Here is a 25,450-nt window from a genome sequence, read left to right on the forward strand (position 1 = left end):
ATTGATTTTGGAGACGACAGGTGTGTTTAGGGGAGAATTTAACGTTCACTTCAAGACATGGTTAATTAGCCCCCCTTAACCAAGACTTTGTGCACATCTATTAGGTGTAAAATAGAAAAAAACATATTGACAGTTTTCTCACACATCCAGTGTCATGCAGAATGATGTGTCATGGTGGGCTAGACTCTTCTCCCCTTTGTAAATTGCTCCCTGGAAATTGCATAGGCTTTTGCGAGAGCTCTGTTTTTATATAATAGGGCCATGAAAATGACTGATACTGAGCTTCTGGTCTTTAAGCCAAAGCCTTAAGAAGAATACTGGCTCCACTAGTTACTAACTCTTTAACTTTGGACAAGTCATTTAAACTTTCTGGTGTTCAGTTCCCTCGTCTGTAAATTGGTAACGATGTCAATTACTTGGACTGGTTATTGATGCTCAGGGTGGTGCCTAAGCAGGCCCAGGGGCTGTCATTAGCACACTGGGCTTCTTCTCTTCAACCTGTTCCCTGCAAATGACTCCTGTTACCCTCCCACTCCAAACATAAATATACTCCTTAAGTAGACTTAATTTTTATTACTTATATTGTCAAAAATAACTCTTGCCTCTAAGGCAATGAGGTAAAAGGCAACTGAACTTTTTCTTTAAGTTCTGGTATTGGTGAGTCATTTTGAAGGAATTCAAGGTTGAGAAGTCAGTAGTTCCTGATTCTTCATGTGCTTAATCTTGGCTATTATGTCTAATAAACAGTCTAATCAGTTTCTTGCTGTATGAATAAGCTTTTCCCAATGATTCACTTGTTATTTCAGGAAACTACAGTATCATTTGGGGCACAGAGGCAGCAGGGTTACTAATATTTCCAGGCTATGCAGAAAAGAGCCGACTCTCCCTCCCCACGCCTTCCAACCAAACCCAAGAGCCAAATGATAGTTTTAATATCTGTACAAGATAGAAAGGCAAGTGGCCATCGTTCATATTTTCACCACACTCAGGGTCTGTACTGATATCATCTGTTTCAGAGACAATAAACCCACACTCACACACCAATTGAAAGTGGGTTCTTCCTAGAGTCAACAAACTAACTGAAGCTTTCTGATTTATAAGCGCAAGCTCACGTACTCCCTTAGAAATTTCTCACACTGTGAATAAAACAGTAATGAACTGTACAACACTCTATAATACAGGATTTGTTTTATGCCTGTTTGTAGTTGGAGATTTCCACATAGGCTAAGGTATCTAGAGTTGAAGTACCAAATAAATAAAAGCTTATTCGTAATGTTTTTATTTTCTCTAATTACTAAAGTAATTTCTCAGCATGACTTTACACACAAAGATAAAAACTTGGCTTTGTACTAATGGTGGTCACGAAATAATTTCTCCTCTCAAAGCGCACAACTCTAATGTTCTAAACAAATTTGAGTTTACTGTGACTTCTGCCTCCTGTCCTCTGGTAGTTCCATGTAGATATGATGTGTTCTGTATCTTAAATTCTCTAGTATTTAAATAAATTATAGGCAGTGTTGAGGAACCAGTTTAAAATGTGAAACTTTTTATCAAAAGTTTTTGATAAAACTTGTTATCAAAAATTGTAAACATGAGAAAAACAGAAAAAAGTAAAATGAACATAGGCCACATAGATCCAACAATCATATAGTCTTGTGTTATAAATTTTCCTAATACTCAATTTCATAAAATGCACCATATTTATAAAAACTTGAGATTCTGTATAATGTTACTATCAAAACGGGCTATTAAATAGAGTTCATTTTTTCTGGAATTATTTTAAAGCAAGACATGACAATGGAATACAAGGCACTATTTTTTTTTCTTTCACTGTTTTCAAATGAGATGAACCCTGCAGTGAATTTTCTTATCAAGGTTTTTTTTTTTTTTTTTTTTTTTAAATGGTGTATTTCTGTAGGAACATTAAAGAGGACTCTGGTTGCAGATCGATATGACACTGACTAAATATAGATTTACTTACGGGGTAGACTGAAAGGAGCCGCGTTGGACAAATGAGTAAATAATGTCTCTTTTAACAAGTTCATAATTATGTATTTATTACATAAGCTTTTCCACAAATAGCTCCAGGGAACTGTTAGAAAGGCTGCCTAACCAATGCTCATTCCAACAACCACACCAAACAGTGGGGCCGCCATGACACCAGAGCGTATATTACGGCCCAATAGGAGTCCTAGGATTGCTTTTTCTTCCTTCTTGAGAAGGAAGAGAACAAATGAGATTAAGAAAACGTCATTTGCAGAGAGCAGGGAAAACTAAAGAAATTCATTTGTCTTGGGATATCCGACAAGCATAGCATGCAGAAGGGGAAAATAAAATATCACATTGTGATATGCCAATGTACCAACAACATACAAATTAAGTACAAATGATACATATTACTTCTTTGTAAAAATATTACCCTAATTAAAAGCAACCAAAAGTAACTTCTTAACTGAGAAAAAGCAGAACAAGGGAAAGAAAACCTGTGCTCTGGTCTCTGTCCAGCCACCTCCCATGCTTTGAGACGCAGTTCTTCCTGGGTGGGACTCTTTCCCATCTTGAATTTCTATTCATTTTTTAAGATGTATGTCAAATATCTCTTTTCAAAAGCTTTTCCTATGTAATTTTGGCAGTCAGTCATTCCTCTTTCTGTTCCCTGCAATAAGAGCTAATTGATATGCCAAGGGCCTCTTTAAATCCATTATCTTACTTAGCTGTCCAGCAATACTCTGAGGTGGTACCTACTGTGTCCATTTCAGAGATGAGGAAGCTGAGGTTTCACGATTTTAAATAATTTACTCAAAGTCACATTTAATAAAAAGTGCATCACAGTCTTTCATGAAAATAACTAAATTTATTTGTCTAGGAAGAAATTATGTCTTTCTCATGCTAGTTAACCTGGAAAAAGAAGTTTCTCAATAAATACTTACTGAATGATGAAATTCATTCAATTAATATCTTCAGATTACTGGCCAGAGAAAACAATGCAACATGCAAAAGCTTACTAATGTCTGTGAGTTGGAAAGACAGGTCATAAATTCATGTTTCCTAATACCTCAGGTCACAGAGATAGAGACAGTTGGACTCAGATGTGATCATTCAAATGATAAACCACAGAACAGCATGTGGAAGCGCCCAGGAGCACAGGAGATGGCTGGGTAAATGGGAACTCCAACTCACCCCAACAAATTCTCAGTCTTGTGTTCTTTCTCTGCTATCAGAAACACTTCTACAACAGGCATTCTGTAACTATGCATGGTGGATGGTCATCTCCCGAGCAGAAGAAAGAGTACTTATTCTAGAAAATTCACAATATTTAATTAGGGAGCACATAGGCTCTATTCTTTTGAGGCCATATGTATTGCCTTCTAAGTATGCCAAATGTCATTTGTCATAATCCCATAAGGAGCTGACTATATCTGGGAGTCCAACAATCTGAACTTTGAATCATTTGCCAGTTATATACCCTGAGACAAGTAACCCAATAGTTTATGAACCTCAGTTTCTTTGCTTATAAAATGTGAATGATTACCTTTACTTCATAGGGCTGCAGGGAGGATTAGAAATATGTGAATGTTAAAAGATTTCCTCTCATTTTGGAGCTGGTGTTGTGGCTCAGTGGTAGAGCACTTTTCTAGCACATGTGAGGCACTGAGTTTGACCTTCAGAACCTCATAAAAATTAATAAATAAAGGTATTGTGTATACAAGTAAAATTATTTTTAAAAGATTTCCTCTCATTTTAATCTCCAAAGTTATTAACTGCTTTAAAATATAACCAGGATTTGTTTTAATCAGAAATGGCTGGAATTATGGACAAGAAAATAATTGCCGTTAAAGAAGTAGTATATTCTTATAGATCCCTAGAAACAAGGCACTGCCACCATGCAGGGCCACATGGTGATGCTCAGGGCCACATGGAAGGGAGAAGGGGTAAGGAGACAGCATGGGCGAGAAACTTTATTGTAAAGCCAATCCCAAAAAACTGAAGGCCAAATGTTCTCTCTGATATGCGGATGCTGACTCACAATAGGCCCGGGAAGGGGTTAGAGGGGACAAGGGAGAGTGGGGGAAGGGAGGGGTATGGGAATGGGCAAGACGGAATGAATCAGATATAACATTCCTATGTTCATAGATGGATACACAACCAGTGTAACTCCGTATCATGTACAACCACAAAAATGGGAATTAAACTCCATGTATGTATGACATGTCAAAATACATTCTACTGTCATGTTTAAGAAGAACAAATAAAAAATTTTAAAAATCACCTTTATTGTGGTTTTTTTGGAAAAGAATGGGCAAATTATGGAAGGTATGCTAAGCAATTTTAGGATTAGATAATTTGGATAATTTCTTAGGGCTCTGGATTCTAGGAGTGTCTCTGTGCCTGGTCCTGAAATGATTTAGGATAGGAGAATTCTAACATGGCAGGTGAGAATTTGGTGGAGACAGGCTCTGGTTCGGTTGATTCACCTACTAATGGCATGCTCCCAGGCAAATCGCTTGTTATCTTTAGGAATTAGCTGGGCCTGGAATGGGCAGTCTGTACAGGATTCGCAAGACCTTGACATATCAAATATCATGAATTACGAAAAATAAAAAAAAAAATTACGGAAAATAAAAATAAACTTACTAGAAAATTAAAGGAACACTGCTAAAGATGACTGCTTTCCTGTTATTAAATAATTTGTTCTACAGCATGTAGTGTGAATGTGGAACACATTTTTCATATCAAATGTGAGAGAGAGAGAGATGAGAGAGAGAGAAAGCAATACAGACAAGAACAAAAGAAGAACGAATGAGAAATTCTATTTCCTCTTGTAAAAAAGCATGTCCGAGCCTCATTTTCCTGATCAGCCTTTTCTATTTCTAGGATTTGTTTTCCCTTATTTTAGAAATACAAGTTCCTAGGGAGCCTTAAGAAGCTTGAGACTCAGATTATAAGAGGTCCTTAAGTAACGCTATGAAATCTGGGGGCAAGATAATTCTTTGTTCTGTTCTCTGTCTTGGGTGTTCAGTAGCATTTCTGGTCTCTAACTAGTAGAAGTCAGCAGCAACCCCCACCCCCCAAACCTGATCATCAGATGGTGAGTGAGGTCTCCGGGTAATGGAGATGACCCTGGGGTCAAAGTCACCCCCAGTGAGAACCAGGACTACATACAACTCTTAGTCTTTTCACTTAGGGACCTGAAATTCTGTTAGCATTTCAATGACTTCATTATCCCTGGTCTCAGAGAGCAAAAGGAAGTCACAAAGCACAGAAAGCTAAATGGCAAATGTAAGAGGAAACTGAGTAGATGCTGTCTGAAAGAACAGTCATGAATTCCTTGTGAAGTAGATTAAAATGTGTCCAGGTGCATCTGTGTGTGCTGCAGGACACAGATTTTGCCAGGCTGTTAGTTATGCTTTGGCAAGAAAAGGAAAGGGAGCTTGGAAAATATTCTAGGATTCCTTACCTGCTTTAGTTGGATGCAGGAAAGCTTACTCAACAAACAGGCAGTTCTATCTTTCAGTTTCTTATTTTCTTACACAAGATGGACATCAAATAAGTAGACAAGTACTAAATTGACTAACATTGCTATTGGATGCAAAAACAGGCAAGGAGCAGAGTAACCATTCGAGATTTGCTATGTTGAGATGGGCCAGATGTTCACAAATATGAGAACACATACCTGGGGACCTAGAGTCCAGCCCCACGTCCCTTGACTTTTCAGTACTCCTGTTTGTTGGAATCTGATTAGCAGTGACGAAGAAACTATGTTGGTCAAATTATAGAACCAAAGGGAAGCTTGAAAGAGAAAAAGAAACGCAGATAAAAGAGCACACAGTTTTACAGGTAACAGATACGGGTAGCACAATAGAATGTTTTCATATGACATTAGACTTGTCTTTGTATTATTCATGGTGACTAAATATTTCATTCCTCTCGCAAAAAAAGATTGTTATACCTGACTCAGAGTTGAGGATATTGAACTGAAACTATGTCAGGGTTGAAACTTTGATTTACTTACTTTTGGGTCTTTGGTTTATTATATCATGTTGTACTTCATAAATTGAGAGAAATATTTTATAACAAATTAATATTCATAAAAGAAATGTTCACTGAATATACGAATTGAGAATATAGAGCCAGATGGGACAGACTGGCTTGTGTGAGACCTGATGGGGTTTACATTACACAAGTAGAGGGTATAAAACTAGAACATCATTTATTCTAGTTGACAGAATTTATAAAACCTTCTCTCTCCCAAACTGCTCATGTGATTCAACCAGCTAAGAAAAGGAACAAGACTCTCAAAACTGAGCTAATAGCTTTGAATAAATTGCCTGAATTCGTATTGAAAAATAAATCACAAACCTTAAGCTTTTTATAGATCTGAGTCTATGGAAAGTATTCTGTAACTATTACAGGTGATAGTGATATTCCACAGTGCTCTAAATAAAGGTAAGCCTGAACTAATTACAGTAGTGATGAGAGAAAAATCTCTGTGCTTTTATTACCAAAGATCCAACCCCACTTCAAAGTGGATTATTTAAGTATGTGGCATACAGAGAAATGGTTTATTGGGTTATGTGTTCTGTTGCTGCATTTTTGCAGGCTTTTAGCTGGCATTCTAAAGGAGTCACACCTTAAAGCACCAAAATTGGGAGAATATATTTGTTTCTCATTGTGCGGAATACACATTCTGCAGAATCAGGCACTGCCCTGATTCTTGGAGGATTTAGGTACATTTTCATACATATTTGTTTTTGGTTTAAACGGAGTAGCTAACCTTTTGTTTATCAGCTCAAAGTATTTATGTATTATGGAAGGCTGGAATTTTGTATAGAGAAGGATTTGTCTGGATTTTACCTCTTGTTTTCCTGTCTTCTTTTATATTTGAGATGTTACTTAAACTGACTCCATTTTAGGGAAAAAAAAAAAAAGAAAACCTAAAGCAATTGTTTTCTTCAGTGCCTTGGTCAATGTAAATTTATTTGATATACATTCTGAGTTGTATGTTTGAATGCATGCTGCAGATAAACACAGTAGTTTTGCGGAGACCCTTATGAAAAGGGTCGAGTGGATTCACATTCATATACTCCTTTTTTGGTTCCAAAAAGAGCAGTGACAGAAAAAAAATATTTTAAAAGGAAAAAATAAGTGGTCAAAAAATATAAAAGAATATTAGAAGACACAGAGTGTGCTTTGAGGAGCTCCAATATGCATTTGGTAGTATTCCCAGAAGGAAAATGGAGATGATAGCAGAGAAAAAATTAAGGAGGTAGCAGTTGAGAATTTTCCAGAAGTAAAGAAAAGTAGCAGTCCTGAGATTGAAAGTGATTGTGGTGGTAGCCTACCTAGTCCTGATCTACTCTGCATAAAAATAATTTAGAATTGAGACAGCAATATTCTAATGCTGTGTTGAAGCAACTGTGAGCACAAGGTTTAGAATTAATGGGTGTTGTCTTTCAAGTGAAAAGCACTATAATAAATGTACTACCTTAATATTTATTATGGTGAATCTAAGGACAAAGGAGATTAAAAATGACACATCATTTATTTTTTACAAAGTCTGGGAAAAAAAAAACAGGAAGTAATAATTTGGGATAATGTAATTGTGTAAAGCTTCTCATTTCTTTCCAAAACCAATATAAATGCATCCTTTCAGAGATTGTACTCACAATCATTGTGCATACACACTTCTCTTTTGAATGCTCATTGTTATTTTCTTTTATTTTATAGAAGAAACAGGGCATAGTAAAACTGAATTTGTTTTTTATAAAAGAAAACAAAATAAATTGCAGTACTATACACATAGACTTTGAAATGAGCCCTATATTTATACATGTACAAAATCCACTTAATCTATCATATTCAGGGCATTTGAAATGGTAAGAGCTCACAAAAAATAACCTGAGGCTGTCTGATCAAGGAATTTGGTGAGTTTTAAAAATGCTATCCTCCTGTAAGGTGTTGAAAACAGCATTATCTTCTACCTGTCATGGAAAGTCCTATTTTGATGTCTGTTGGTATTAGAAAGGGACCCAAGTTCTCAGAGACCTTCCTCTGGGGCTCTCCCTTACAGCCTTGCCAGCTCTTCCTCTCACTTACTCTGGGGCTGGGTTACTTCGCCTTCCTCAACACCATCCTTTGAAGAGTAACAGAGCAGTTGACTCTGTCCCCTCACCCCTTGTAATGGAGGCCGGTCTTTCTCATGGTCATTGTCTTGTCTATGCAACCCAGGCCTTCTCCTGCACCTGAGAAAACTGGCATATCTTTTCATTTAGTGAAGTTAATATTATTTCACTGAGCTCTTGGTGTGCCAAAGTATGCAAAGGACCATGAGGTGGAAACACCCAGAATTGACCAATAATTTTAAGTGACAGTCCCTGTTTTGAAGGAATTTACAATCCAAAGGAGGAATAAGGAGAGGACATTAATTAATTTGAAAACACCTAGAGCCACACAGCAATATATAAGTGTCAGGGGAGTGGTGAAACTATTTTTAACTGCTTTAGAGCCCACTATTCACTGGAGTGCCAGAGTTTTGCCCTCTTTAGTCTTTGTCATCTTGCCATTCTGATCATGATTGCATTGACAGTTGATATTTCTTACATGCTTCCAAATGCAAGTAAGACGGTGATCAGGAAATACATTTGGTAAGTTTATCATATTAATACATAATAGGATCTGAAAAGTGAGAAGAGGCAGTACATATGTTGTCTCTCCCAAGGATACTAAGATTTTGTTGTAGTTGTGTTTATTTTCTGCAAAACAGTGGCCAGGACTGGAAAGTGCCCTCCAACATGAAGCATCCTGATGTCAGGCACATACGGTCAGGAGTTGACTTCCTGTTTTTCATTGCTGACATCCTGAGAGCTCTGGCTGTCTCCTCCTGCAGTGCCCATTTCAGCATATTCAGGAGGTAATTCATTTCTGTCACCTGCATCATAATCAGCCTCAGCATCCCATGGCCTAATGCATCACTGTCAGACCCCTGACTTCTTGATATCTCTGTCCTGTGTGCAGCCTGGGGATCAAATTGTACCTGATCGCTAAGCCCAGAGCCAGAACACCTTGCCTGAGGAAGTGAGCCATGAGGGGCCTATTTCTCTATGCTAACTTAATGCACCCTCACTGACAGCCCTTGATAATGTCGCACTTTTCCGAGGAGCACCTTAATTTATGTGATGTTAATCACTTTGTTAGGTCCTGTAATAGAATCAGTCAATTGTCAGGTGCTGCTGCTTCTTGCACTCTTTCCTGCCATCAGCAGTTCCCAGGTTTCTCCAGGCCCTGTTCATCTCCTGTGGCCCCAACTCTCCTCCAGCACCTCCACCAGAAGCTTTAGACCAAATGGGGTCATGGAGATGATTTTGGCACTTGTCATTTACATAATAAATACCTCCAAAACCATTTCACCTTATTCTTCAATGCCAGTCAATGCAAATAATCTCCAGAATCTAGGCAAAAGAAAAAAAAAAACTCTCTAGGACACTCTCAAATCTGCCAACTCTGTTGTGTTAATTTTTTCCAAGCCTGTAAACTGTCATATCCTCTACTTAAAGTCTCTCTCTTGCCCTCCTGCCATGTTGCTTAGGTCTTTCTATTCTCTATCACTGCAGTGTTACTTGGAATAAAATACCACTAAATAGACTTCCCCAAGTTGAGCCAAATATTAAGAACACAGAAAGGATCATTCCAAACATCTTCTCTTAACACCGTCTGCTCAATAATATGTGGATTTACTCTCCTACATATGTTGAAAATGAAGCTACACACCCATGGTTGGTAGAATAGAGACTCTTGAGTTGCCAACATGTTTAAAAATAATCCATTGTTACATATCCTCATCTGTTCCATGCAGGACCCAGAGTTTACGAATATGAGTCATTTGGCTGGGCTTACAATGTGATCCTAACTTTGGTCCCAGTGCTATATTTTTACCAGCGAGTTAATGGCCTTGGGCACATATTGGTACCCAGCGATAATGACAGACTCATGTGTTACTGTGGTTGAAAGAGATTCCAGATATAATATAATCCAATTCCTCATTTTACAGTGTAGCCTGTAAAGAACAGAGAGAGTAAGGGATTTGCCCAAAGCCATTGAGTTTGGCAAGTTTATATATTTAAAGTACTACTAGCCGGGTGTGGTGGCACTCACTTGTAAGCTCAGTGACTCAGGAGGCTGAGGCATTAAGTACTGCAAGTTTGAGGCCAACCTGGGTAATTTAGCAAGACCCTGACCCAGGGGGAAGAAAAGGACTGGGGATGTAACTTAGTGGTAATATGCCCCAAATTCAATCCAGATTAAAAAACAAAAATACTACTTTGGAAGTTCTTTTCCTATAGGTTAGCTCTCCTGGATATTACAGTTCTTAGAGAGTATTTCCTAAGGTGTGTTCTGAGGTTCTGAGGAAGACTCCTGGAAACAGGTAGGACATTCTTAACAGAAACTTCATCTTCCAGTTCTTGTGTGTGCTCAAGGAGGGAAATTGGAGAAGAAAAAAGGAGGAGGAAGGGAAAATTTACTGAGCAACTACTAGGTATAGGTACATTCTGCAGACCAAAAAGAGGTAGTATATACTGAGTGCTTGCCATGAACTGAGCACTTTAATTCTCAAAACCTAAATAAAAATAATCCTTTTTATCATCCCCATTTTACAGATAAGGAAATCACAGCACAGTCATCCAGCTAACTTGTGGTCTAACAGGATTCACACAAGGCATCATGCCACCGTGCCTCCAGGAAACTTCACCATCATTCTGTGGCAGGGGTCATATGTTCCAAATTTACAGATGAGGAAACCGAAGCTCATGGGGATTGTGTGACTGAATCAGAGAGAGAGGATCTGAACCCTCAGCTTCCTCTTATCAACCTGCCATGTAATTCCACACTGAGCTGATCCAATAATAATGACTGAAGGCACCTTATCCCTGGCAGATTTCGACTAATGTGTTAGCTGATGAAGCTTCTCACTGAGACAGATGAGGATATTGCCAATGCACTTGTCCTCAAAGGCCTAATGTAGCCAGCATATCACAATGAGATTACTGTGCCAGCCTAACATGTCACTGCCCTCAACTTCTTCCGGTGGGTTGAATCTACTACCCTTTTGATGTAGGAAAGTAATTTCCTGTGGACCATTATCTGGAGAAGTCCTCCATCTGTTGGTTGGTGGTTTTTAAGGCAGCTGTGCCAGAGGACAGAGTGAGAACAAAGATTTCATCTGAATTCACTCAAGTACCACAGCTTCGGGGGTGTGAATCCCAGCTCCAGCAGGGGGTTGAACAAACAATCACAGTATCACCGTGGCCTTACACTTAATCTGTGCAACTTGACACAGTGAGAGAGTGAAACCTCCTATGAAAAGCGTGCTATGGTGTGCTGTTCAGAAGGCGGCTCGATGGCACTCTTTCCTGAAGGCGTCTGCCAAAGACGCTCGCATTGCAATTAGGGATGGAAGAAAAGGCTACCTGGGGTCACCAAGTTCATTTCCTCTGCCAGGATGGACTCAGCCTTGGGTTTTTCTTTATACACAATGTCTCCAAGATCTAGCTTATAAGATTTTATGTGGGAGGTTTGTCCCAAATCCTATAATCCAAAGATTGTTTCCCTTTCAGATCACTTGAATTTTTAGCTTATTTCCATTACTTTTTCCCCAAGTGATATCTGTTCCCTAATGTTACCAAGTCATTATCCTACTCTATGTCTTAGAATGAAAGAATGCTATTTCCATAATGACCCTTAAAGATCATTTAGCCCAATAAAAAGGGAAAGTAAGGGTCAGAAAGGCTGAATGGGGTCTTTCACCTGCTCCTCAGTCCAGCAGCAGGACTTGATCTGCTTCTCCTCACCTTTCAATCCATCACCTTTTCATTCTATATGACCAGTGACTACCATTACAGATTGTGAGTCTAAGCTGTTAAATCTAGAATGGGATTCTTTCTTAACCATGGTGCTAGAAAAAAACAGTACTTAACCGATGAAGCAGCTGTTTATATTTATCATATTCTGGGAAATAGAATTTGACCAGTGCTAGATCCCATGCCATAGAACAATGATTAGTGTTTTATAGGGTACAATTAAACTAAAAACATTATTTTCTCTGCATAGTCATCTACGTAAAAAGCAAAACTCTAGAAACAGGTCAACGTTAAAAATGCCTCACATCAGCTATAAATACTTGTTCTTCAGGGATAGGGCCTTTCCTATACTATGGCTAGATTTCCTATTCCTTGTTAAAATATTCTACTCAATATTTTGATTATAACTGTATATTTATCAAGGGTGAGTAAAGGGTACATAATAGTAATTTTTCAAAAACAGATGCTCTGTTTTATTCTTAGGTTGGTTATGGATTGAATCAAGGATCTAATGACTCATATGTTGAAGCCCTAGGCTCTAAATGTGAGTATTTGGAGATAGGGCCTTTAGGGAGGTATTTAAGGTTAAATGGGGTTTTCAGGGTGGGACCCTAACCCAATAGGGCTGGTGCACATATAAGAGAAAACACCAAAGATCTTGCAAGGACACAGTAAGAGGTCAGTTGTCTGAGAGTCAGGAGGAGAACACTCTCTAAAAACAGAATCCACCTTGATCTCGGGCTTCTGTCTTCCAGAATTGTAAGAAAACAAATTTCTGTTGTTTATACCATGTAATCTGAGATATTTTATTATGGAAGCTCTAGAAGCCTAATATTGTTATCAAGTCACCCTAAGTTGAGAACTTGATGACATTTAGCAGAAAAAAGAGGAAAAACCAAAATTGGTGGTTTTGACTGAGGTCTGGAGGGTGTAAGATCCTCAGTAGTGGTGGGATATCAGAGGTACCAAGGTGACAGTATTTTATGGAACTGGCCCCAAATCTCTACTCCTTCGTCCCATTCCATCTTCCCTACAGTCCTAGTAATATCATTAGCAATTTCTTTTCTCTCTGTAGATTCATACTTTTGGGACCCAAAGGGAGTGATATAAAAATGTTTAAACCCCCAAATCTCTACATCATTAGTTATAGAATAGTATAAGCTCATAATTATTTTGATCCCATCAGAGATATGGAAATTCTATCATTTACCAGACATCTCATCACACACGTGTCTAAAGTCACAACAAATGAGCATAGGGCAGTCAATAACAATGTCTCCTTTTTAAGTAGTATAAATTTCCTACTTTTCATTTAAGTCAGGTTAATGTTCCAAACATGAAACTGAAGTTGCTTCTTCATTCAGATGTAGTCCTGTGGTGGTACAGGCACACATAGGAAATGAACCAAATAAAGGCATGTTTAAGAAACACCTGGTAGGGTTAAGCCAACTGCTATAACTAGAAGGGGTTTTGACAAGCAGTTTGAAGTCCACTAATCACTTGAGTAAAATTCTTCAGCTTGTTCCACTTAGTTCCAACTCCAACAGCAATCTGACTTGACAGGTTTACTGTGGTCCTGGGGAGAAGCAGATATGAGGCAAGACACAGCCTTAAAGGTGAAGGGTCAGTGTTGAGTGTCTAAAACCACCCAGTGTCTCAAGATGACATTTTCTCTTGTTGCTTTTGGACACACTTCAATAGAAAAGCCTTTACAAGTCTGGTTTCTTGCTCAGAAGTCACAGATAAATGACAGTGAACAAGAAGTAAAGGTATAATATAACATCTTTATACAGCATACACTTGAATGGTTGATTTTCAAAATGCAGCTGGCTTTGAAAACTAATTGTACAGCCCATTTGTCTGCAGTCAAAATAAAATTTATTTATTTTTTAAAATCCATGCTTGGTCAGGAAAAAAAAAATCCTCTCTCTTATGTTCTTGTGCTCCAAACCCTAATGTAAAAAAATTCAAAGGGTTATTCTAGCTAATTGTGGCATGGAATACAGCTCGGCTCTTTTTCTCTGATAATGACAAAATCTATTTCACTAGTGACATAGTGTCTCAAAGGCTATCTATCTTTTGACTACAAAGAGCATTGGGGGATATCTATTTTAATATGTCAGCATTGAAGAAAAATTTGTTCCTAGTCTCAAGAGGCTCCTGGTACCCTGAGCAAACATTCTGAGCATGAAGTGGATTTGAGTTTTGGATTATGTCTTAGAAAAGCCCACACTTACTCCTGTGAGGTTTTCATTCAACTATGGCTGCTATGGGCTCCCCTTGCTTTTCCAAAGTTGAACTTTAGTCACCTACAAAATTCATTTCTTTAGTGAGTTCCACGGTTTGAACTCTGCCATGTTTCTCAGCACTCTGAGAAATTCTGCAATGACTTCTGAGATGGTGGAAGGTTCCTATGACAATGAAAGTCGTGTGGCAGGGACCAAGTTTTCACTCCTACTCAGTTCTTTCTTTGCATTGTCTCACTTAATCCTCAGAACACTTCTATGGGCTGTTACATCAGCATGCATGTTTCAGAGATGAGGAGGTGGAGGATTTGTGAATTAAGGTGCTGTCCCCAGGTCAGCAAGAACAATAACGTGGACATACATGTATAGGCTGACTCTTATGAAGGGAAAGTTGTTTGTTTAGATATGGAATGTGATTTGAAAAAAATAATTCATTGTTGAAAATCACACACACACTTCTGTATGTCTCAGAACTGTAAGCACCTGTGATTCTCCAAGGTGGAACTGAATTACTCCTTTCATCAAAATGATGTCATTGGAATCTCAAGGAAATGTCTACACCCATAGTGGCTTCTTACAGGGGTTGACTGAAGAGAGAGGGTTTATTCACATTCCACCTAAGAATGGACTATTAGGGGAATAGAAAAGGAAGCTGAGGAGACCTGGGAGGTTTTAACTCTGAGGACTGCAGGTCAGGTGCCCTTTTTGGGACACGGTGACAGTAGAACTTAGCACTCCCTGTTCAGAAAAGTCATATATGGGAAAACAGTGTCAAAGAAGGAAAGAATAAGGTTTTAAGGGTCACATCAACAGGTCTTATGTCTATATGCTTTCTACTTCTCACCCCTTCTCTCTAGAATTGTCCTTTTTAGTGTATATAAACTAATATAGAGATACACACACAGACACAACACACATATACACACATACATATACTCAGATATGCACACACACACACATACACACACACACACACACACACACACACACACACATTAGGGTTGCCAGGGGAAAGTATAGGATGTTCTGTTAAATTTGAATTTCCAATAAACAACACTATTTTGGTATAATTATGTTCTGGATATCGCATAGCATATACCTAGCCTAAAAAATTGGTAATTTATCTGAAATTCAAATTTAACTGGATATCCTATACTTTTATTTCCTAAATCTGACAACCTGAATAAATATGTGCATGTATTTATATTATATATATATATATATATACATACATACATGTACATAGGCATACCTATATATTTAAATACACATTACCTTTATTTGCAATTGTATCTAACACTCCCCAATCCTAAAATTGGGTTAGCACCTGGTCCTTATATGTGTCTGTTTACCCCATATTTCCCATATGACCAAGTATGAACACATGCCATCCATCCTCGGTGTCTTTTTCCCACTAGACCACAAGTTCCGCAATGACTATGACCGTTGCCAATTCAGGACCCCAGCATAATACATAAGTGATGTACCAGAGAATAGAGTGCACGTTAAAACTCACATCCAGAACATGGCCAATAGATCAACCTAACTATAAAGAGCAGCTAGGAGTGTCCACATGCAGACAAAACTTGAGTCAGCAACTGAAAACCATTACAGAGGTCAAGGCCCTGAATTTGAAGACTTTATTGTGTGACGACAGAAATGATCATAGTCACACCAATGTTTTTTATCTCACTTTTGGTTTGGAATAAACATTTGTGAATAATTCTGTTCTTAATATTTGGGCCAGTGCAGTAGGTAGTGGTGATTTTGCATAGGGGTGCTTCTCCTATAATCCAACGAACACTGTGTCCCTTTCTGGTGTGCCACATGCTTGGTACTTTCATATTCTCCAGCACACTCAAGAAGTTTCCCTTTGCTTCAAGTCCTGTTATTACAAATGCCATTTAGAAATTTTTATTTTTGCCAAAAGCATTCAAACCAGAGGATAAAAGAGAGGCCAGAAATGGAAGCCTCCTCCCGCTCCACATTACATTAGTGGCATTTTAAAATTACAGCCTCACCCGCTTCCTTAAGAAATACTACATTTTTCATCTTTGGTGACTGTGATTAAGTAACACTCACTTTGCACAGCTCCTGCGGTGACACAGCTCCATTACAAAGGCCTCCTGTGTGGCACTCGGGTCATTAGAAACTATACAAACTATTAGAAAACAGTGGCAGAGCCGCTAACAAACCCTTCGAATTATGGTTTCTTTTCTAATTGTGACAAAGAATAGACTGAAGTCATGATGGGTTTAGAGTTGAATAAAACGGGTGAGTGGAAGAATAGGCACCCCCCACAACAGGAAGACTCTCACGAGGTCAAACATATTCCTCAGAATGTTTTCCCACTGATCTGATGACCAAACCACCATAATCCCAAGAATCAGGGCTTCACTTTTGGATAACACAAGTGCCCTTGGTCAACATACTAACCTGGCACAGTTTGGAAACACAGCAATCAGCAACTTGCTGTCCTATACTGAAGCTCACTTCCTCAAATGTCTCTCCTATGGACATGACCCCCAAATTTGGACTGGGAATCAGCTTTGACCCCTGATAATGAAAACTGAGTCCCCCACAGAGGTGCTGTGAACCATCCCATCAGGCTCTCTTTATCATCCAGGCCTATGAGGTGATTTTGACTGGGACCCCATAGTGGTTAAGGCAGGCTCTTCTTGTGCAATGTACATACACATACTGCCACACCCACACGTATCTCAACATCACAAGCTTGTCTTGAGCACCTCACAGTCTGGGAAACACAAGCCCATATTTTACTGGCACACTGACTAATCTTTATGGGGGAATCTGGCTTATGTGGGAAGTGATTGACTATGTGGTACCCTTTCCCTGGAGCTAGCACTAAACCCAGACCCCAGCTGTACTCTTGGCATTACATCTTTCCGATGACATATAAAAACGAGGAGCCAAATGCTTGGGGCTATTATGGATCCCATGGCACTTTCAAGAAGACCAGAGGCTTTATCCTCACCATGTGGCAAAATGCCAGCCAGGAGAGCGAAGTTCCACTACTCAAAATCCTTCCATACTTTATAGATTGTTCCATTATTTGCCCCAAAGATTAACTAGCATGTAGTGGGGGCCATTTATCTCTTAACACATTTTTGTTTACCCCAGAGGTGGCTGCATTTCAGCAGTGGATTTAAGCAACCTCTATATAAAACACTGTAGCATGCTGGGATAAAGAAATGCTATGTAAAATAAATGAGTCGATGATCCATGAGGCATTTTCCTACAAAGAAAGTTTTTTATAAAAACTGTAAACTTGTGACTCGTGAAGGATAAATGGAATAGGAGGATAGATGTCATTTTGGTGCTAATTAGATGTCTTCCCAGTCAAGTTAGAAGATGATGTTTTTCATATGGATCTAGCACACAAGGTTCTGTTCTGTATATGAAAAAATTGAGCATGCTTTTTCTATTACCTGGGTTTGGTTCCCAAATGCCTTCCATGGTCACTCGATTTGTTACCTTCACCAGTTCTCCTTGGAGACTTAATTCAACATCTCCAACTCTGAGAAGGAGCTCCCTGTGTGGAGTTCCACTGCCCCAGTCATTAATAGAGGAGACAGGAAAGGCTGGAGCTGGGAGGACTGAATTTATACAAATGGAAAGATAAATTTCCATTTCTTTGTTTCCTATTGCTTCTGTTTCTTTCTTTCCTTTTTTTTTTTTTTTTTCAACTTAAGGTGTTTCTTGTTGCCTGCTTTAATCTAAGTTCTATCCAAATGATAACATATAAGAAAAAGTGGCCATTTTAACAACCACTGCTCACTCTGCTGAGTCCCTGCAGTATGAGTTGGTCATCTCCACTCTCTGAAGGTCTTCTTGGGTCCCCACTTATTTGACACCTTGCCAATGCCTCCAAATGAAACCCAACCCAGGTCATGTAAAGCCAGTAATCCCTGAACCCCAAGTCCATGTTGCCAAAACTCCCTTAAAATGTCAGAATGTGCTCATGAAATATCAAGGAAGTTTATGTTTAATCTCAAAATAAGCAATGCCCATCTAGGTTTTCCATTTCCAGCATCAGCTCATTTCTTGTAGAATGCTCATGTCCAACAATATGAATGTGATATCATATATATGCGCAAATAATGAGATGGCTTCCTATGTGCCATACATAAAATCAGATCTTTTATAGTTGCATCTTAAGGGAAGTTTTCTTGTTTGTGTCTTTGGGGAATAATAAAAAGCTAACAGAAAAGTTGCAAGAATCATACAAAGAACAGTGTACAACCTTTATCCAGAATCGCCTATTGTTAACATTTTGCCTCATTTATTTTAGCAGTTTCTCCGTATGTGAGAGAGGCTGTATGTACATTAATACTTTTATATCAATATATTCCTTTTACACTATTTGAAAAGAACGTTTGAAAACATACATAAAATAATATACATATGTTCACATCTATATGCTAATAAATGTCATATACTATTTGAGAATAAGTTGCACATATTGTGTCTTCTATTTCTTATTGCATAAGTATATATTTCCTAGGAATAAGGTGGCCCCTTACATACCCAGAATGCAGTCACTAATCTTAGTAAGTTTAACATTGTTACAATACTTTTATCCTACTGAGGTATTCTCCCTTTGCAATTAACCCAGTCATATCCTTTGTAGCATTTTCTTTAGCACAGGGCCCAGTATTTTATTGCCATGGGTTCACAGTTTCTCTTCATCTGGAGCAATACCTTAGCCTGTTTATCTAGGACAACAAACAGGCTGTTTTGATGACACTAGAATTTTTTTATGACATTGACATTTTCAAGACAACACTTCCCTTAGGGGGATCTTTGAAGGACTCTGGGAGAGGTTGAGATTGGGGAGAGAATGAATGTTAAATGGAATCATGTACATAATATGGTTTAAAATAAGGCAGGCACCAGTATGGTCAAACCACCTGGCACAGGGACAGTTCTGCAAGTCAAGACTGAGTTGTGGCTTTCCACTGTGTGCAGAACTAAGAACTACCCAGCAAGCTTGTCTATCCTGTTGGCTATGGCAAGTTTAAAGTGGAGGACTCTTTCCATGTGATAACCAATGACAAGCAGTGAGAAGAGACAGCAAGAGTGTTCCTCTATGACAACTGAAATGCACACTGGGCTCCTAGTGTGCATTAGATCACAGGCCTCGGCAGCCCGGAGGAAGCCATTGTATTTTCAAAAGACAACTCATATGAGATCATCATAATGTTGACATTGTCTCTGTAGGAAAAAGGAAAATTGCCTTTTGAATATAATTAATGGAAAGGCATATTAGATCACAGAAAGATTTCCATACAATGATGCACACTTTAGTAAGTTTGGATACTTTTGACATTTTTTTATTTTTCTGGAAAATTTACTCTTTCCTTGACATTGCTAGAGGCGTTTGTGTTCAGACTCTTATTATCTCTTACTAATTTACTTATATTCTCAATCTGTGTTATAGTTTAGATGTGAGGTGTCCCACAAAAGGTTATGTGTGAGATAATGCAAGAAGGATTAGAGGTGAAATGATTGGGTTATGAGAGCCTTAACCTAATCAGTGTATTAATCCCCCAGTAGGGATTGACTGAGTGATAACTAACTATAGGCAGGTGGGTGTGGCTGCAGGAGATGGGTCTCTGGGGATATGCCTTTTGGGTTTATATTTTGTCCTTGTTGAGCAGAGCTCTCTCTCTGCTTCCTGATCATGTCCTGAGCTGCATTGCTCTACCACACCCTTCCGCCATGATGTTCTGCCTCACCTCAAACCCCAAGGAATGGAGCTGGCCTTCTATCAACTGAGACCTCTGAACCAAGAGCCCCGAATGAACTTTTTCTCCTCTAAAATTGTTCTTCTTGGGTCTTTCGGTCACAGCAGTGAAAAAGCTGACTAAAACAAGCTACTACTTTGTATTACCTTCCCCCCAAATTCCAGCCACCTTGAGATTTTCATGACGTTCAGTAAAATGATAAGCAGAGGCAGGGAAGGTAAGCAGTCAGGGTAAGCCCTCACCTCCCACTGTGAGCTGTCAGGTTTGAGGAGCAGGTGAAACACACAGGAACCGGCCTTCCTCCTGCCTCAAAGAACAGCTAAGGGGCCCTCTGCTCCTGTTAAGCTCACATCTCCTCCTCTTCCTTATCCATACTCCTAGCTGATTTAGTGCACAAGAGAGAGAGATTCTGCTCAGCACAATTAAACCACCTACACACAGCAGAAAAGAACAGTGAAGAAAACATCTTCACCACCTGGCTTACTGACGTAAGCAAAGTGTCTTGGATTCTACCAGGTTTTTAGGGAAAGAGTCTCTTGATGAAGCCACAGGACTAAGCTTCTGGGTGATGTGAAGTGAAACATTTGCCAAAAAACATTAGGACCCTTCTAATAGCAAGGGTAGAGGAGGAAACTTTGGGGTGCTTTTTATGCACTGGCAAACTGTTGTTGTTGTTGTTGTTGTTGTTTTCAGTGAAAGAGAACAAAGCAACTGTATGCTCAGAGAGAGAGAGAGAGAGAGAGAGAGAGAGAGGGAGAAAGAATGCATTTGGGGTCAGACAGGCCCTATTTATAAGTGACCAGACTGGGAGACTTTGAGGAAAACTCTTTTGTCTCTCTGAGTCTCATGTCCTTCAATAAAGGGGCTCTAGTAACAAGTCAGAATGAAACGAGCCACGCAGGTAGAGTGCTTAGCAGAGGCCCTGGCTGTACAGTAGGTGGTGATGCATGGGGTGCCTGTCCTAGGACAGGTTGCTGAGGAGTGGAGGCTGAGACTCGGTTCAGGAAAGAGCAGAGCACAGATGAACAACTCAGCAGAGTTGAGGTCTCAGTTGGGGAGCAGTTGGGTTTCATGACTGGGGGTGCTCTGGAGCACAGAACTGGTTCAAAATGAAGGCCAGGATGGCACAGGATTTTGACCCTGTGTCAGTCACTAGCCCTGGGATGGTGAGAAGTGCAAGTCCTTCCCCATATATAGTGTCCCCTTGGGAAGCGACAGCAGTGAGCAGCTCCTCCTCAGAGGAGTTGCAGGATGAGGGACAGATGCTCCTGAACCCCACAGATGGATCTGAGTGGGACAGTACAACATCTCATTGTTCCCTTCTGTTCACCTGTCTAAAAACCTTGTAGATGGCAGGCTGGCTTCTTTGTAACTGAAATGGTTTTCTTTGTTTTTAATAAATACTTTGGTCCCAAGAAGTGACCACTCATACCACAGAACTCTCTTGAGGCCTGCTGGGCTGATTGATTCCACTGAGACAGCCTTTTATTGTGATGAAAACCTCTATTCCCTGACATGAAGGTAGTAGCCATGTGGAAAGGACCCAAGGCTTCGGTCACGCTTCAGGCCACCCCTGGGACCCAAGCTCCCAGGAAGAGGTGCAGAAGAGGAACGGGCTGGGGTTTTCAAAGTGGCTCTCAATTACACTGCCGTCCTTTTTGTCACTGCCTGGTTTTTGGGCTCAGCATCATTAGTGAACTGCCACGCCTTACTGCACATTCTCCTTTCTAGGTCACTGTGACATGAAGTGAACAGCATTTGTGATATTTGTCCTTTTTCTCTGAGAACTGGCAGGGGGATGAAGGAGGACAAGAAAGTGGGAACAGTGGCTGCTGGGAGGGTGGAGAATTAATTTGCATTTATTTCTCACCCTCTTAGCTGGTATATCACTTCTCTACTCACACAGTCTGGGGCTTCCTTTCCAGTGTGGATCTAGCAATTACTTAGCTCAGAAGAGGTAATATGCCCCATTAAATGGCATAGACCCTGGTCAAGGCTGGACCCAGGAATTCCTCATGGATGGGATTCTTATTCTGTATTACAAGGTAAGGCACAAATAAGTTAACCATGTTTTTCTCTGAAAACTATATATATATACACACACAGATATATATATACATATGTGTGTATATATATAGTTTTATATATATATCTCATAATGTATATTATAGCTTATTAGACAGACATACATAAACAGTCTATGTATTTCTATAAAGTTTTCTTACTTTTGGATTTTCTCTTCCTATAGACCCAAATTTCCATGAGGATAAAGGCTTTTCCTGCTGTGTTCACTCTTGTAACTAGCACCCAGGATAATGCTAGACCAGTAGTGGGTGTTTAGTAAGCATTTGTTGAAGACATAAATTCATATTAAGAGCAATTCTTAGTCTTGAATTAATCTAAAAAACTTAGAGCAAAACTTCTGTAAATAAGTAACATGATTTTAAAGGAGTATCATTTTAGTTGAGATGCCAGTACAATTCATAAATACTTTATGCTGGAAAAACTAGTTATGTGGCCACTTCCCTTCTGACAGATCATGTCGTTTTCATTTGCTTAGCTGTACCACAAATTTGAATCTGTAATTTCTGGTTTGATCAACTTGACTTATAAGGAGTGAAGCCCATTGAGCTTGGAAACAGAATTCCAAAGTTAGAATTCTAGTACTGAGGGTGACTCATGGCCCCAAACACACCTGTTCAGTTTCTTATAAGTGTTCATCCTGCCTCATATTGCCTTTCGAGGGAGAGTACTTATGTTGCTTGAAGCAGAGAAACTGGAAACTTTCTTCCTGACTTTGCCTCTTCTCAGTTCTATTCTGAAATAAATAGAGATAGATTCCTGGATCCTTCTAGGCTGCTATTCCAAGACCAGGTTTATAAAGGCGACTGCCAAGATCCAATGCAAATACTGAGAATCTGGAATTTTCCCTCAAACAGAATAAGACTGAGTCAATAGGAAAGGGAGGCTGGTTTCTTGTGAAGATTCAATTCTTATTTTCCATATGAATAAGTCTGATATTCTAGAGAGGTAGCTGTCTGTCCAGTTTCTAGCAGGATTCTGGCAGACTATTTGGGTGTAGGTAGAGGGCAGTATCTTGACTCTGGTATAATTCTAATAGTAGCTTGGCTTTTCCAAAGCTCAGTCAAAAAGGAGAACATATTTTTTTTCTACTAAATTATGTTTTACCAAAGATAGAACTCCATAAAAACAGATCTGCATACATAAATATATCCAACTTGTCAGATTAACTAACTCTCTCCATTTTTTCTTTAAAGTATCTGTGAGACTGTCCATATCACCTTGACCACTTGAGGCTGATAACACCCCATTCACATCAACAACTGAGTAGTGAGTCTCATGCTTGCAAAGAATCACTTGCATTTGACTCTGAACTTGGTTATGTTATTTGTAGAGTGACCCCAAACATCAGTTTAGAAAGAGAAAGGATTAAATTCTTTGGAAAGACAGAGTCACATAGAGTTGCTGAAAAATATTGGTAAGGCTAAAACAATGACACAAAATTGGCAGACGGTGGGGGAGCCCTGAGGATAGAACTTGGAAGGATCTGTGATCTTATTACTGAACCAGAATCTTTAAGTTCTCATTTCACTTTGTACGATCATTATGTGTCAAAACCAAAATTAAACTAAAAAAGAAGAAGAAGAAGAAGAAGAAGAAGAAGAAGAAGAAGAAGAAGAAAAGGTAAAGGCAGGCAGAAATCATAGCCATTATTTTTGTTTGTGCAAGAAAAATCATACTGAACTCTGATTGGTAGACTCCTGTCTTAATAAAATGACCTCAGGTTAAAAGCTTACTGAGTATACAGTGTATTTCTATACTTATATTTGTGAGCTAGACTATACTTTCCCTCTTTCCAGTTTTCTTCTGGGAAGGTTTGTATGTGTGTATATATATATATATTTCTTTTTTTTTTTTTTAAATCCCTACTAAAAAAACCTTTTTTGATAAACTCCTCACCTTCCATTTTCTCATTGTTGAAACAATTAGATGAGGGTTTACCCTGGATTGGTAATTGTGTATACAAAAGTACAGAATTTGTAGACGAAAGTTTTGGATTTCAAAGAGTGGGTCCTGTTCAGGAAAAAACACATTTAAGTGTAAAATTATTTTAACAGATAAATCTTAAAATGACCAATAAGTAGTGGTGAACTCCCCAAATCACAAGATAAAACAAAAGAACATAAATGAAAAGCATGGGTTTGTATATTTCACTTTCATGTTTTTTATTTAAGAAAGTTCTGGCAATCTTTATGACTGATTAAAAAATTATAATGGGCAGAATAGTAAGTATAAGTAAAGCTTATTTCCTATCCAAAGTGCTTTGGAATAACCGAACTACTGTTTTTGCCCAACTTCTCAGGAAACACATAATGGTGTAATCATCTCCAGTTTTAAAACAGAACATAAAAATGTTCTTTTTACAGAGGCACCAAAGTGCAGCTCGATACCTAGCAAAATTCAGGGACAAAGCCCAGATAGGTGCCTGTAGCCATCTGTAGTGCCAACACCTGGAACTACCTGACCCCTACCTGCTACTCCGACGGGCTCCAGGAGAACAGGCCAGGTCTGGGGCTAGAGTCAGTGCACTGATCATCAAGCTGGTCTTTCTGTGGATCAGCCTCTGACTTTGCAACACAATTCCAGTGGCGAAGTTCCTCCCTTAAACCCCTGTAACAGGGGTGGAGCCTGCTGCCTCATCCAGGCATATGCATATACCTTTCTCAGTTCCCTCTGGGGAGAGGTGGCTGACTTCTGAGTCTCCATTGCCTGGCTCCATTGTTTCCAATTTATACTTGTCCTCAGGATGCCTCTTCCCTGCTGTATGACTTGGAGTAAGTCATGCAACCTCTCTGAGACTGTTTCCACATCAGAAAAATGAGGCTGATATTACCTGTGCTGAGCTAGTTAGAGATTAAATGGCACCAATGCATGTAAGGTCTAGCAGTAGACATTTAGTAGGTACTTAATAAATGGCAGCTAGTTTTCCTTCCCAACAGAGCAAAAAATTTGTCAGATGCACCCCAACCATTGTCTCACTTTTATGAGGCACCCTAAATTCTAACTCATTAATTTAAAAATGACTCTTGAATTAGAGTTGCAAAAACCAGGTAGCACAGTGCAAAGATGGTGTGATCTTGTTGTCCAGAGACACATGTATTTTGTTCTGGAGTCCCCAGGAAGGATCTATGTGACGTTTATGAAGTCAGTTATCTGCTGGGGCTTCACCATCTTCCCCACAGACAACTGAGTAAGTTAGATACTGTTTCAATCCTTCCTCACTCTACATTTTTCATTTTTCATGAAAAATAAACAAAATCTACATCTATTGACAAGACATATTATATCCACCAGTGAGGGATGAATTTTAGATTCAGGTTGTATGGATCCTCCTCTGCCTGACAGCAGGAGAAGTGTGACTACCTGGTAGAAGAAGAGTTTGAGAACTTTCTAATATGGTGAGTATCACGATGTACTTCCCACACGGGCATCACTGACATCTCCAGGATCTAACAGAAATGTCACATCTCAGGTCCCAGCCCAGACCTGCCGAAGCACA

At 39.2% G+C, this 25,450-nt stretch overlaps 1 protein-coding gene across 2 annotated transcripts in view; it reads right to left on the bottom strand.

Moving 5' to 3' along the window:
* The window catches only part of Gpc6 (glypican 6), a 1,078,957-nt gene that overhangs the window by 179,604 nt on the left and 873,903 nt on the right, over positions 1–25,450 (bottom strand). The gene's annotated exons all lie outside the window — the stretch shown is intronic.

This window comes from Sciurus carolinensis, chromosome 5 (assembly GCF_902686445.1).
Source record: "Sciurus carolinensis chromosome 5, mSciCar1.2, whole genome shotgun sequence".
Classification (NCBI taxonomy): domain Eukaryota; kingdom Metazoa; phylum Chordata; class Mammalia; order Rodentia; family Sciuridae; genus Sciurus; species Sciurus carolinensis.